Source organism: Misgurnus anguillicaudatus, chromosome 5 (assembly GCF_027580225.2).
Source record: "Misgurnus anguillicaudatus chromosome 5, ASM2758022v2, whole genome shotgun sequence".
NCBI lineage: Eukaryota > Metazoa > Chordata > Actinopteri > Cypriniformes > Cobitidae > Misgurnus > Misgurnus anguillicaudatus.
The window spans coordinates 6,045,734-6,058,918 of record NC_073341.2 but is presented as its reverse complement, the minus strand read 5'-3'; the positions used below and the strand labels follow the sequence as shown (position 1 = coordinate 6,058,918).

Here is a 13,185-nt window from a genome sequence, read left to right as displayed (position 1 = left end):
GAATAAAGCAGCACATGTGATGTTTTGTATAAAGGGTTTGTAAATACACATACCCACATATAAAGTTTGCTACATTCATATAAGAGTTAAATTAATCTTCAAAATACCAGAAAGCATGCTATGACTAATATAATAAATCCATGGTTATTTTCTCTAAGGGCTGACAAAAAATTCAACAGAGATGACAATATAACACAAAAAACAATAAACACCCATGTAAGACACTTATGCAATCGTTATTTGTATTGTATTTTAAGTGTTTTGTATGCAAACGTTATGTTGCATGTTAACTCACCGACTGTAGATACCATCGTGACTCGAGTGATCGCTTCTTTAATACATGGACGATGAAATGATGATCCAACACACATCTTTAATTTCTCAGCACTGTTGCACTTTAAACACTTTGTTCTGTGCCCGAAACTTTATAAACTTCTCCCGAACCGGTAGCGGTGTGCACCGGATCCTTAGCATGGCGAGTTCGGCATTGTAACACGTCTTTGTTTTTTACATATGCAGATCATTTTCTACAGTCCGAAGTACAAACATAGCAGGCATCTTCCGTTAAACAGTAAATTACTGGTGATCCCGATTATTTTTAAAGTTTTAAATCTGCAGACATATGGATGCGCATCTTGCCAGAGACTCAGATAAACTCTGCTATTGACCTTTACCACTCCCCTAGCCCCAAGAAGCCCGCTCTGGCCCAAGGTATTCGGCGGGCCAGAAAAGCCGGGCCTTAAGCCCCAACAAAGCAGCAGTGAAGCACGATCATGCCCCGGAAGTGACAATGCAAACACGATAGGCCTCGGCAGGCACTGGCACGCCCGCTTGAAGCCGATAGTGCAAACACGGCTAATCTGTCCTTCTGCCATGTCAATGTAGTGACTTAGCTGCAGTGGTATAGTCTAGATTTTTGCTTTTCCTCTCACCCTTATGCTCACTCGTCCCAGCGCGACACCCCATAAGCACCACCACACTCACAGATAGGGTTGCCAACCGTTCCGTATAATACGGAATCGTCCCGTATTTGACACATAAAATTCTTGTTCCGTATTGAACTGATACGGAAAGCACTTTGTTCCGTATTTTTGAGAATCAATTTGGTGCAAATACATGACAGACTCTTAATATGTCAGACGATGAACGAGGACAGCTCCCTTTGCATAAGAAAGGTCAGGTAATTTCTCCCCCTGTTAGTCTATGATCAGCGTAGCGTTTTTAACATATTGCATCATCATCAGGAAATGCCCTTTTGATTGGTCGTTTCAGTCATTGTATCTTAGCAACGATGACGACAAGCGACAACAGCGGGAAATGTAAAAATGACATCCGAGCAGCCGGCGAAAAAGAAACGCGTGCAAAAATATAGGGTTGAATGGGAAAATGACTACCCGTGGCTGGAATGCGTGAGGGACAATAAATTCAAGGCCAATTGTACCATATGCCGTCGCGTTTTTTATATATGTCATGACGGAGTGTGTGATATTAAGCAGCACACATCAGGAGATAATCACAAGAGGAGCGAGAGGCTGCGGGCACAGGAGGGAGCAATGTCAAGGTTCCTTGTCCGTCAGACGTCTCCAGAGGCTGATATGGTATGTAATCATGTGGATTTTTAAACTCAAATATAGTTTTTAAGAAAGTGATTATATTAAAAGGGATAGTACAGGTTTAGCCTAACATTCCACATACAGTATTGTTCAAAATAATAGCAGTACAATGTGACTAACCAGAATAATCAAGGTTTTTAGTATATTTTTTATTGCTACGTGGCAAACAAGTTACCAGTAGGTTCAGTAGATTCTCAGAAAGCAAATGAGACCCAGCATTCATGATATGCACGCTCTTAAGGCTGTGCAATTGGGCAATTAGTTGAATTAGTTGAAAGGGGTGTGTTAAAAAAAAAAATAGCAGTGTGGCATTCAATCACTGAGGTCATCAATTTTGTGAAGAAACAGGTGTGAATCAGGTGGCCCCTATTTAAGGATGAAGCCAACACTTGTTGAACATGCATTTGAAAGCTGAGGAAAATGGGTCGTTCAAGACATTGTTCAGAAGAACAGCGTACTTTGATTAAAAAGTTTATTGGAGAGGGGAAAACCTATAAAGAGGTGCAAAAAATGAAAGGCTGTTCAGCTAAAATGATCTCCAATGCCTTCAAATGGAGAGCAAAACCAGAGAGACGTGGAAGAAAACGGAAGACAACCATCAAAATGGATAGAAGAATATTCAGAATGGCAAAGGCTCAGCCAATGATCACCTCCAGGATGATCAAAGACAGTCTGGAGTTACCTGTAAGTACTGTGACAGTTAGAAGACGTCTGTGTGAAGCTAATCTATTTTCAAGAATCCCCCGAATTCCCTCTGTTAAAAAAAGGCATGTGCAGAAGAGGTTACAATTTGCCAAAGAACACATCAACTGGCCTAAAGAGAAATGGAGGAACATTTTGTGGACTGATGAGAGTAAAATTGTTCTTTTTGGGTCCAAGGGCCACAGGCAGTTTGTGAGACGACCCCCAAACTCTGAATTCAAGCCACAGTACACAGTGAAGACAGTGAAGCATGGAGGTGCAAGCATCATGATATGGGCATGTTTCTCCTACTATGGTGTTGGGCCTATTTATCGCATACCAGGGATCATGGATCAGTTTGCATATGTTAAAATACTTGAAGAGGTCATGTTGCCCTATGCTGAAGAGGACATGAAGAGACAATGACCCAAAACACACTAGTAAACGGGCAAAGTCTTGGTTCCAAACCAACAAAATTAATGTTATGGAGTGGCCAGCCCAATCTCCAGACCTTAATCCAATTGAGAACTTGTGGGGTGATATCAAAAATGCTGTTTCTGAAGCAAAACCAAGAAATGTGAATGAATTGTGGAATGTTGTTAAAGAATCATGGAGTGGAATAACAGCTGAGAGGTGCCACAAGTTGGTTGACTCCATGCCACACAGATGTCAAGCAGTTTTAAAAACTGTGGTCATACAACTAAATATTAATTTAGTGATTCACAGGATTGCTAAATCCCAGAAAAAAATGTTTGTACAAAATAGTTTTGAGTTTGTACAGTCAAAGGTAGACACTGCTATTTTTTTAACACACCCCTTTCAACTAATTGCCCAATTGCACAGCCTTAAGAGCGTGCATATCATGAATGCTGGGTCTTGTTTGTTTTCTGAGAATCTACTGAACCTACTGGTAACTTGTTTGCCACGTAGCAATAAAAAATATACTAAAAACCTTGATTATTCTGGTTAGTCACATTGTACTGCTATTATTTTGAACAATACTGTATATATCCCCAGTGTTCTCCTTACGAAAATTAACCATGGTTCAAAAAAACATGTTTACTGTAGTAAAACCATGGTAACCACAAAATAACCATGGTTAATTTTCATAAGGGTTCCCCTCTGTTCCTGTCTTCTGCTCTCTCCCGTTTCATAATGTGTCAATAATTACTGATGGGTTTCTTAATAAATAATTATGGATTTAGATAGCTCAAGATTTAAAAAAGGTTGGGGTCTTTGAAGCCCCAGTGAATTACAAAATTAATGTTTGACACTTAAAAAGGCTATATTTCAATGTAGGCTATCTATTCACGCACACACACACGCACGCACACATGCACACATTCAGTTCAACAACCTTATTAGGTAGGCTATACAAATAGTTCATATAACTAAGCCTACACAAAAAGCATATTACAAATAGTGAAATTGTATCTCTTTCTTTAAAGGTCACTGCTGCTGAGCTAGTGTCACAGGTCGGGGCTGGCCACTAATGTATAACAGGCCACGCCCCTTCCTAGTTTCCACCTCGAGGAGGTCCCAAAGTCCAGACAACACAAGCATAAGTATGAATTTAAAATAAACTTTATTTAATTTACTTAAAATATATTTAGGGAAAAAGGGAAAGGGCAATTTTAAAAGAAGGGGATCTCTGTCTGCCCTCCAGGTGGATCGTGTCAAAGGGGGAGGGGAACGGGGCCAGGTGCCGGGGGTCCCAAACACCACCGAGGGCGGGGAAAGACACCGAGGCGAGGCTCCTATGCCTTTTCTTGATCCCGTGGCGCCCTCCTTTTCCTCCTGGAGGCAGATTAAAACAATGCGGTAACTGCTGGTTTAATGTTTCCGATACCTATGTGTCTCTCTGGTGACGACTGGTGTATTCCTTTCTGCTGCGCTGGAGTGGTGTCAGGTAAGTATCTCCAGGTAAGGTATTCAGGCTTTCTCTTCTTACAGGCTGTTAGCTGTGACACAGAAGATCAATTAGCAAACACTGGGACATTCACTCTCACCTCTTCGGCTCGTGACAACGTACAGTAAGTACTCCTCAGGTACGGTATTCAGGCTTTCTCTTCTTACAGGGTGTAAGCTGTGACACAGAAGATCAATTAGCAAACACTGGGACATTCACTCTCACCTCTTCGGCTCGTGACAACGTACAGTAAGTACTTCTCAGGTAAGGTATTCAGGCTTTCTCTTCTTACAGGCTGTTAGCTGTGGCACAGAAGATCAGTTAGCAAACACTGGGACATTTACTGGTTTCGCTGGCAGCGCATCACACAAGCAAGGCAGGTTACATATAACTACAGTCTCTTCTCCACTTTACTTCAATGGTAATCACTCGTGGTCATTCAACAGGCAATCATAACATTAAATACTGCTCGGGAATGGTGGACTTATGCTGAGTTTACACCAAACGCGTTTGGGCGTCAAAATCGCGTCTACCGCGCCTAGTTTGCCGCTTGAACACTTTGAATGCATTAGCGCGTGTAGAGCTGAGTAGACGCGCGGAAAAAGCAAGCATTTGACGCGCGTCCGAGGCAAAATCCGCTTCTTGTGGGAGGGGCAACTGCTGTGCGAGTGTCTGTTTGCAAGATGACTGATGTTGATTGTGCATTTATCAAGAGAGTAACCAGTTTGTATTGGGTAACCTTACTATAGGGGGAAAATAAACGGCGCGGGTCGATAAACGTCACGTGACTCAAAAGTGAAGCGTGTATTACAACTTACCAGGTTGCCCAAAGTCCTTACTGACACTCTTCCAAGCGAGGTCCTTTTTATTCCTGTCTCCTCTATAGAAATAACAACTTGTGTCATATAGCGCCGAGTGACTGCTTGAGTGAGTGACTCCGGGCGGGGCTGCCACCACAGCAGCAGGCAGGCTCCTGATTGGTTAACGCAGCACGATTGGTTATCCGCCAAAGTTCAAATTTTTCAACTCGGGCGTCAGCCGCAAATTCGCGTGAACCGCAAAATGCACAAAAGCACCATTCGCGCGTACCGCGCACAACGCTCAATTCGCGCCTTCCGCTCCGCGCCGAGCGCCTCTTCCGCGCCGCGGGACCTCCTGACGCGCGTCAACACGTCTGCACATTGACTTAACATTGAAATCACTCGCGCTTCACGCCTCTACCGCGGTTGGTGTAAACGCACCATAACAGTGACTGCAATCCCATGACTCAATAGATACCTCAAGACTAAAAATGGTGAGGCGTCGTGGTACAGCCTTTCTAGAGGTCACTGGCACTGCAAGGGACAAATCTAGCACCGTCACACCAAGCCGAGCGCTGCCCTCTCCTCTCCTTCACCTCCTACTACAGAGAACTGGACAGGAGCGCACCTTTGAAGAGACTTCGGGACACGTGAGATTCGATCTACGCTACCCTTTCTTACAGCAGTAGGTGTTCTGTATACACACAAAGCACTGATTAATATTTGGTTTACTCACAGCAGTCTCGAGCAGTCGAAGTCCTTCACCACCACTCCACCGAGCCCAGACAGGTCCGGGGGATGACCACAAGAAGATACTACACTTGGTGTTCCAATACGGGGGCACACACACAGCATATACAAGAGTTTGGAATTACTGGTTCCCACAGCCTAGCGTTCTCCCACGGCGCAGGGGGTTGGTAAAGGCGGGGGCTACTGACAATACAAACACGGCACCACACTGCACCACTTCAAAGTGTATTCTCACAGCAAAATCACAGACTCACCCACAGCACTCGATGTGAACATTAAGGTCGCCGCCCCGTCTTCCTTTGACTTCACCGGGGCCTGGTTGGCGTTGTCAAATGTGGGTCAGTGACATACACGTCGCCGCGACAGCCCCAATATCATCTTCCTCCGGCTCTCCCACCACTCTGCTCCGTGGCAGGGCCGTCACTCCCTTTACTGGAGACTTACAACACAGGTTGAACGATTTACTACACAGTATGGCTGAATCTAGTGCTGCCGCGAATAGTCGACGTAGTCGACGTAATCGACGATGAAAATTTGTCGACGGCAATTTTTTTAGTCGAGGAGTCGCATATTTATTTTTTTCCGTCCCAAACGGCCCACTGTAATTCTGTCTCATGTCTCAAATGGCTCAATGTAATTCACCTCCACACCAGTCTGTGCGCTGTGCGCGCCCTGCTGGTTAATCTGCTACGCTATCATCTTTCTTCCCTCTACCCCTGCCTTCACTGCTTTAATTTTGAAAAATTGGCGGTGGCAGGTAAGTCTATGGAATTATGAGTCGGAAAGCTTCCGAAGTATGAAAGTATTTTAAGCCAAGTTGTGATAAAAGAGTGGTCTGTTACACCGTGCCAAACGTCACTGGCTTATCACGGGAGCACAACGACAATGCACGAGCATCTCAAACGAAAACACTCGGGAGTTATTGACAATACACCCACAGAGAATAGGACAACGTAAGTAACTGTTATATGATTATTAATGAAACGGCGAGCTAGTCAGTACTGTTTTATTAACTCTTTTGAGAAGTATAATGACTCTGTCTTTGGATGTTAAAGGCTATCAGTGTTTGTTTGCTCGTGATTCCGCCACGGAATCAACACTGGACGCAACAAATAGATTTTTCATGATTCCCATTTACATTTTTATTTTACTATTTTAAACGGCTCAATTAATTGTTGTGAGTGTTCAGCGCGTCTCTCTCTCTCTCTCTATAACTCATGTTGCTTGCAGCGCCTCGACCACGCGCGCCTCTCTCTTACGTGACAGTGAAAAGGTGGAACATTCACACCAATGAGGACATATTTATGAATACAGAATGTAACAGATTGGTAAAATAAGGATACTAAAATATTAAAACAATGGCTGAATCCCAAACCGCCTACTTCCATACTATATAGTATGTAAAAAGCGCTACTTTGTGTACTGTATGGTGTGGAGGTGGGCGGTTTGGGATTCAGCCCATGTCTGCATTTGTGATCATAGAAACGACAAACAACAAGTTCTACTCTGCACTGCTCAAAACTTGTGTTTGAGTCATGGTTTAGTCAGTAGTAAATCTTTAAATATAAAAAACATAGACTAGGCTGTGAGTCAGAACACTGATAAAAATTTCCTGCTTGGTTTACTTAAAAAATATGATGATTTTTGCATGATTTTATTACGTAGATCATACAAGACTAGTATTTTCACAAACTACTTAATTTTTCTGTTTTTTTGGGATATAATTTGTTAATACAGTCAACTTAATTTTAGTATTTCTAGTCATTATTTTATGTATGTGCTCTACATAACTTCAAGAGCTCTAAATGTATATTTTTGATTGAATCCAACTTAATGTTTTAATTTCCATATTACAATTTTTAAGTTGGATCTACTTCGTTTTTTCAAACTTATTGGCGTATTGTAAAGGTACATGTAATCAAATTGCACATGTTAACATGCTAATAACAATAGCATATGATGAACTTTTTATTGTTAATATTACAGATTGAAATTACATAACATTTACATACACCCAGATTTATTTATTTTCAGTGAAGTGGGTGGGGTTATGATAATGAGGCTCAGGAAGTAAACTGTTGCCTACAATCCGTGTGTTTTTTTTGTAGTCCAAGAAAAGAGATTTACTCTGGAAATGATTACCCACATAATTTTTTACTTTGGGATTTGTACCTTTTGCATATTATTAACATGTGCCTCATTCACACAGCACTTTGGTCCCAGAAGATTTCCATAAAATTGTCAGAGAGACTTCTGTGTGAACACAAACACATCACATAAGTGTTCTGTGATCGCTCCCGGAAAGAGGACCTAGTTAAATTCCTGTAACATGCCGTAAGGGGCTGTAGTAAGGATTTGCATGTCATTGCTACCAGAAGTTATGGTTCAATTCTTTGACACAGGAATTTAAACGCAGATCAACATTTACGGCAAGAAATGTCGGCAAACTGGACTGAAGCAGAGACCAGGGAGTCACTATCCGCGCTGAAGCTGAGATCATTCACCAGCATGACAGAACAGCGCATCACACGCTCCTTATGACCTTGTCATAAACAAACATGCACGCGCGTGGTATCTCGAGAGAGAAATCACATATAATTAGCAAACTTCAGATGCTGTGGAAAAACCTACCAAGGGCAGGACGTTACTGTTTTTACAGGATTTTTACGGTAGGTGTGTGAATACAAGCACAGATTCCAGGAAATCATTGGCAGTGTGAATAAACAAAAATTCAAACGATCACAGACAAATCCCGGACGCATTTTTCGTAATCTCTTTGTGAAAAGGGTTATGTACTAATACACACTTACACACCAAAGAAAATGTAAAATCATAAATCGGAGACCAGATAATCCTGTTTATAAAAGGTCACGCAGTTCTTTCATACAGTATCATTGTCCCAATAAATTTAAAGTAGAGGGATTGGCCATGTGGTTTTATCCAGCACACTGATCACACGTTGAAGTGTGATTCCTCTTTACATGTGACCACCATGCTTATTTGCATGCTTTTGCATAGTGCTTCATAGAGCCTTATGATGTTTCCAAATGTTTTCGGCCGCGTTTAAATGCTTCGGTGTACATGCCCCCTAAATATTATATGACTGACAGAAATCATACATGACCCGTTTAGTTTCTGATTGGAAATTTTAAAGCTGTCATGTTTTTTTATTTATTTTTATTTTCAGCACTTTATAAGGTTTACCAGTTTAAAAACAGAACTGCAAGTCATCAGATAAATACTTTTATTTTTTATTTTTCATTACATGAGATGCCATACAATAATAAATGTGTGTTAACAATAGTTAACAATATACATATATAAGTAACAATATATATCAAAATAAATATATGATTTTTTTGCCATATTTGTGGCAATGATGTTGAGCATTTGGTCAGATAAGAGTATGGTCTGCTATTGTCATGTTGATCTTGGGACGCAGGCTGCGATTACCACAGATTCCCATCACCTGGCAGTGGTCATCATTTGCTGTACTGTACAGGAGCATCAGGCAGGACCAGAGTTGTGTCTGTTGGTCATTGGTGAAAGGATAAGACATTGAAACAACATATTAACCTGGAGTTTGCTTATATATGTAAAACACGATTTAACAGAAGTTTAAGTATAATTTTTGTGGAGCTACCAGTTTTGCCAGTAAATTAGGTGAATGCTTGGTGAAAGATTTATTTATAAATGTCCCCCTGCTGAAAAAACAATAAAACCATTACAGAAAATTCTAATGGTTTCCATTAAAATACCAATAGGAGCCATTAGCTTTTACCATTAAAACCACTACACTGTAGTGTGTTTTGTGTGCTTTGGGCCATATAATATTCCATTTGAACCAATAAAATTCACAATAAAACCAATAGAATTTTTGTGATGGTGTCTATTGTTTATTTTAGCAGAGCCAAGGTGTCTTAAAAGTAAATGTGTCACTGTATTCACAAACCACTGTTATCAAGCCAATGGTCAATCTGCAGCTATCCAACTTGTCAGAGCTTCACTCATGATCCACCTACAAGAGAGAGACAAAATACGAATTAATTTGGCTTTTACATATGAATGTGCCCCAAGACTGCACACAATCTTCAAAATGCTTTTAACAGTTAATTGCTATTTTTTAATGTGTGAAGGGTGTCAACTTTGAAAGAAAGTGATCTACAGCACTTTTAAAACAGGATGCGCACTGCATAAAATACATTCACGCCCAGCATAAGCAAGACATCACACACGAAAACTCTGAAATATCAATAAAACGCAACTCAATTTTATTTATAAAGCACTTTCAAAATCATTAAAATGGACCAAAGTGATGTCCATACTTATAAATAATAATAAAACACATAGAATCTTGCAACAACAACAAAACCCTATCCCTCACACTTCTCCAACATAGTCAAACATGTGACTAAAATAAGTAGGTCTTTAAATCCTTTTCAAATATGGTCATGTTTGCAGAAGATCTTATAGAAAGTGCAGCATATTCTAAAGTGCTGGAGTTGAGACTGTGGGCCGGTATGGAGCATATGTCCTTTATGTACTCAGGAGCCTGATCGTGCAATGCTTTATAGACAAACATAACACCTTATATTGTATTCTGTGATTTATAGGTAACCAATGAGTTTGTGTTTTCACCGATCAAAGTGCATTTCAGAATCAAAAATTACTCAGAGATTTCTCACGTAACTGTTATTGGACAGCGGTTCAAAGCTTTCAATCAAGTCCCTTTATGGTTGTTTGTTCCTTTACATAATAAACTCAGTTTTATTAATATTCAGATAATTAATATTGTATTGCCTAAAATTTTACCCCAAGGGTAACATAGAGGCTGTTTACACTTGGCATTAACATGTGTTTTCGTCGATCGGATCACAAGTGGACGACGTTAATGCCAGGTGTAAACGGTGTTCAAAACGTTTTGAGCTCTTCCACTTTCGACCACTTTCAACCACATCCAGAGGTGGTCGAAACCACTTTCGATCGGATCGCTTTGGAGTTGCAGAACGCATATGTGGTTGAATGCGTTCGAACAGCCACACGCGACCGCCTTCTCTCCGCCCATTTATCTAATCTGAGGTATTAAACACAAGTTTTACGTCTTTTTTTACTTCTGGCGTGAACATTCGGTGAACAGGGCTATTTTTAGCCTTTCATTGATAAAACTAAGCGGCTGATCTCCGTAGTTTCGTTTTGAAAGCGTGTGAAAGTTGCGCGATCCTATTTCATCAATTGCGCTGAAAATTCAAATAAAGCTCTTAAATACTCATGTACAAAACACTGTGCAGCATGTTTACTTGCTAAACAAGCAGTGCACTCCGTCATAATATTAGTTTGCGTCCATATAAACTCATAATTACTCCCGCTCGGGTTTGAATGACAGCAGAGAGACTCACCCACAGTCTCACAGACCACCCCCTCATAGTATTCAGCACAGAAGCGGTCGAAAGTGAACAAAAGAGACGGATTTAAATACCAGGTGTAAACGTAATGTGTCTCTCTCGTCCACTTGTGATCCGATCGATGAAAACACATCTTAATACCAAGTGTAAACAGCCCTATATAGTAAAAAACCCTAAACACATGTTGTACCACATACTTTTGATATCTAAGCAATTTCTAAACCAGCATAAAGTAGACTAACCATGTTTCGTACACTTTTTGCCATTTTCTGAATGCCTTCGGCTATTCTTCGAAGCACCTTGTTCCAACAGGCATGTTTGTGTGCTCATTCTCTGGGGGAAGGCCAATTGTATGAGCCATACTTTGATTGATGTGTTTTTGACCAACCGTGTGTCTCAATTCGTTCCCTAGCTCCCGAGGTCGTGAATCAGTATATCGTCTACACAGGTTCGGGCACTGGTAAGGACCCTAGCTCACTTCATATTGGGACAATGTTCACTTATTTCTGTCACGTGGCTGCTTAAGCGCGTTGTAATCACTCACAGCTGTTACTCATCAACAACCCGGCAAAACCAACATCTCTCTGACTTAATTTTAAAAACAGTACATTGTGAAAAATGCTGTCATTATTCTCTTACATATCTGTGCATAAAATTGGAGGCATATAATTACATTTTAAATGTAATAAATATATTTAAAATTTTAAATAAATATTATTCTTTTAAATATTGAGTAGATTGTGGTCCCTTACTGTGTAGCAATGTGTGTTTATATTTACAACTAAAACAAACGTTTGTCTTTATAAAAGTTCTGTAACATTCCATAAAGTTTATTGAGTTGGATCACGTGATGTTCGGTTGGCGAGCTTCAGAAAAGGTCACGTGATTTCCGGTTAGGGAACATAGGGACTATCGATGCTCACTGGTTTTTGCGTTGCATTGTGGGAATTTTTAGGGAACAAACGTTCCAGTGCATTGAACGGATTTTGCGATTGAGACAGCCCTTAAAATGGCTGACTCCCTGATCAGTGCCCTGACTACTGAACAAGGGAGCTGATTGAGACACACGGCAACAGTGTTTGAGGAAATGTACTTCCTCCGCACGTTTACGGAAGATGATAAAGCGAAACGATGTTTCGTAAACGTTCACAACGTTTCGTACAGAGTGCAGCACATGCTTTCAGCTGCGAAAATTCTTATTTAATTAATTGCAGGTGAGTTGTTTATTTATTTAAATGCATACCTGATGTGATATTTTAACTGTTATTTAACTTTATGCATGAAATCGTAACTTTTTACTTTTCATGAAAAGATGGCATTGAAAAACGTCGTGTTTATAGTTTGTTTATTATATAAATGAACGTGTTTGTGTTAGGCCTGGCAAACTCGATTCCTTTTAAGGATCCGGGTTATTGTGAGTCAATCACTAAAGTGATCCGGTTTGTGTGAGTCACTTGAGTCACTCGAGTCAGTATTGCTACAGTGGGGCAAAAAAGTATTTAGTCAACCACCAATTGTGCAAGTTCTCCCACTTAAAAAGATGAGAGAGGCCTGTAATTTTCATCATAGGTACACTTCAACTATGAGAGACAAAATGAGGAAAAAAATCCAGAAAATCACATTGTCTGATTTTTTAAGAATTTATTTGCAATTTATGGTGGAAAATAAGTATTTGGTCAATAACAAAAAAGCAAGATTTCTTTCTCTCACAGACCTGTAACTTCTTCTTTAAGAGGATCCTCTGTCCTCCACTTGTTACCTGTATTAATGGCACCTGTTTGAACTTGTTAGCAGTATAAAAGACACCTGTCCACAACCTAAAACAGTCAGAATGCAAACTCAACTATGGCCAAGACCAAAGAGCTGTCAAAGGACACCAGAAACAAAATTGTAGACCTGCACCAGTCTGGGAAGACTGAATCTCCAATAGGTAAGCAGCTTGGTGTGAAGAAATCAACTGTGAGAGCAATTATTAGAAAATGAAAGACATACAAGAACAATGACAATATCCCTCGATCTGGGGCTCCACG

The 13,185-nt window shown here is 40.6% G+C and overlaps 1 protein-coding gene across 1 annotated transcript in view; it reads right to left on the bottom strand.

Moving 5' to 3' along the window:
* Positions 1–295: 295 nt before the first annotated feature.
* The window catches only part of pex10 (peroxisomal biogenesis factor 10), a 184,544-nt gene continuing 171,654 nt past the window's right edge, over positions 296–13,185 (bottom strand). Inside the window, exon 7 of the mRNA XM_055169074.2 lies at positions 296–2,285. The gene's annotated coding sequence lies outside the window, so the exon portion shown is untranslated. The remainder of the gene's footprint in view (positions 2,286–13,185) is intronic.